Source organism: Glycine soja, chromosome 18 (genome assembly GCF_004193775.1).
Source record: "Glycine soja cultivar W05 chromosome 18, ASM419377v2, whole genome shotgun sequence".
Classification (NCBI taxonomy): Eukaryota; Viridiplantae; Streptophyta; class Magnoliopsida; order Fabales; family Fabaceae; genus Glycine; species Glycine soja.
In genome coordinates this window covers 29,646,778-29,649,928 of record NC_041019.1, presented here as the reverse complement: position 1 = coordinate 29,649,928, position 3,151 = coordinate 29,646,778, and positions in this window count along the sequence as shown.

The following is a 3,151-nucleotide window of genomic DNA, read 5'->3' as shown; positions in this document are numbered from 1 at the left end:
GCAGGTTATTACTGGTTTACCATGGAAAATGATTGTTGTGTCCATGTGAGGAAATGCCACAAATGTCAAGCATTCGCAGATAATGTCAATGCTCCACCACATCCTCTGAATATCATGTCCGCCCCTTGGCCTTTCTCCATGTGGGGAATAGATGTCATCGGGGCCATTGAGCCCAAGGCCTCGAATGGTCATCGCTTCATCCTCGTAGCGATAGATTATTTTACCAAGTGGGTCGAGGCAGCTTCCTATACCAACGTCACGAGGGGTGTGGTAGTCAGGTTCATTAAGAAAGAGATCATCTGCCGATATGGTTTGCCAAGGAAGATTATCACGGACAACGGCACCAACCTGAATAACAAGATGATGGGGGAAATGTGCGAGGAGTTTAAAATCCAGCATCACAATTCCACACCCTACCGGCCAAAGATGAATGGAGCCGTGGAAGCGGCCAATAAGAATATCAAAAAGATTATCCAAAAGATGATCGTGGCATACAAGGATTGGCACGAAATGCTCCCATTCGCGTTACACGGTTACCGAACTTCAGTGCGAACGTCAACTGGGGCAACGCCGTTCTCATTGGTATATGGGATGGAGGTTGTGTTACCGTTTGAGGTAGAAGTCCCGTCATTAAGGATCTTGGCAGAATCCGGATTAAAGGAATCAGAGTGGGCTCAAACGCGCTATGACCAGCTCAACCTCATTGAGGGTAAGCGCTTAACAGCCATGAGTCATGGGCGCGTGTACCAGCAAAGAATGAAGAGTGCATTCGACAAGAAAGTACGCTTGTGCAAGTTCCATGAGGGAGACCTTGTGCTAAAGAAAATGTCCCATGCTGTCAAGGACAATCGAGGGAAATGGGCCCCGAATTACGAAGGGCCTTTTGTTGTGAAGAGGGCTTTTTTCGGAGGAGCCCTGGTGCTTACCAACATGGATGGCGAAGAGCTACCTTCACCCGTGAATTCTGATGTCGTCAAACGATATTATGCTTAGAAGTTGGGGCAATTAAGGATGTCGCTGCATGTTCTTTATCTTTATGCGTTTTCTGGATTTCCCCCAGGGATTTCCTGTCTGTTGTATCTCTCGTTACAATCTTTCAAAGAAATGAATGTGGATTCGAGGCTTTAGTCCTCACGTTAGTTTCAAACCTTGCGTTGATTTGCGATCACCTGAGCCCTTCCGCTCAGTTCATGGGATGCCCCAAGCGCTTAATTATAATTGAACCTGAACCAACTTTCCCTAAAATTTGCTGCGTTTGAAAACATTCATGCATACGCATGCATATTGTTGTGGTAAAACAGGGGCAGGATCATCTTGAGCTACCTTCTGGGGTAGAGACAAAACATGAACAGCAGAAACCAATCAAGGTAAGACAGCGATGCGGTCAAGATTGGCCACACCAGGTTTCTTACTTGCAGGTACACAGGAACGGATGTAAGTGGGGATGGGGTCACGACCGACTGATCGTCGCCTCTTTCTCCACGCTAAGCAAGCGGAGAACGTCGCTGCAAGGCAGCCCCGTATCCTTTGTATTCGCAGTTTTCTTTTACTTTTTGTTTTTTTTAAAGATAAGTAATCAATGCCTAACTCTAATTTAAGTAAGTTCAAGTTAAGCAAGACGCTAAACCATAAGGAAGGAGGGGACATGGTCAATGTTCCTCTCAAAAAAAAAAAAAAAAAATGCAGGTTAGCTCGCCTGGGCGAGCCACCCCTGCACCAAATTATAAGAATGACGAAAGGGGGGACGTTTTTGCATTCAAAAACTACTTTTCCCCCCTTTCAAAAGCCATACCCACGGGATTGACGAGTTTGCAGCCCTAGGGTCATCATTTTTCGCGTTTTTTGATTCCGTTTTGCGCTTTTGTTCATCACCAACAAGTAAGTGTTCCATCCCTAAGCTTTCTAGCTTTTCATTGGTGTATTTTGATCTCCTTTTGGTGCTCTAAATTGTGGGAATGTGCTTAAATATGTGGGGCAATTTTGGTTTGTTTACTTGCTTGATTAGGTTGAATTGGGGGTTTGTATGGGATGGCCCTAGGCCTATAATGCATTTTGAAACAATGGGACATGCCACATTGTCCCCGTTCTCTTGCTATTGATGCCTAAACGCGCGCCCACCAAGTGTTCGGTGAAATGCCTCAATGGCATTAGCGCGTGACTTTTGTAAGGAAACAACCCATGGGGCATTTTGGTTTGCACATATTTTCTATTTTTTGGGGCATGCATTCGTTCCTGAAAAGGTTAGAGTAATTGCCCCACGTATATTCTAGGCCTAGGAACCAAAGTTTTATGCAAAAAGAACACAAGAGGAGGTGCATATTGGGTAAAGTTACCCTTTTTTTTGGCCAGCAATCAGCTATGGGCCACGCTACAATAATTTCCCTACGCCTAGATGTTTAGGAATTTTGCTCATCATAAACGTGTAGGTTTAGAATAGGTAGCAAAATACCTTTGGCAATTTACACTTTGGGTGTGGTAGCAAAATACTTGGATGTATGTACATATAATTTTTGGTAGTCAAAATGTCTCACAAAAATCTATAAATATGTTGCATGTTATGTAAAGAAAATACCTTACAAGAATACCTTTTAATTTGAATACAATTTTAGTCAGCAAAGGAAAATATACTTGAATTTGCATGCGGCTTTAGGTAGCAAAAACACTTGAGTAAAGCATGAAATGTATCACCTTCTTGTGTAGATAGCCAAGATTCATCACAAAGTTTGTATATGCATAAGTATTAGAAATACCGGAATGTGCACATGTGCAATTTTTGGTACCCCAAATGCTGTGAGTACGCATGTATGTAAATTTAGCCAAGGAAGTGCATGAGATGTAGGTAACAAATACACCTTGGAAGTAAATATAAATAATCTAGGTAACGAAGGTGCCTTGATTGTACATGGGTGCATTTTTCTTAGTTATGAGAATGTCTTGTGCAAGTGAACGTTCGTAAAGAAGTATGCGCATAAGCTTGCTCTAAATTTACATTGATGTTTGTATTTATTGGAGGAGGTTGTATGCCATTTTTGTTTTAAGGGTAGCATTTCTTGGTAAAACTAACTTTCCAAATGTTTGCCTTCGCAGGAATGGACCCGAGGAAGCTTGCCTCAAAGAGGTCCAGGAAGGACAAGGCGGCCGAAGGAACTAG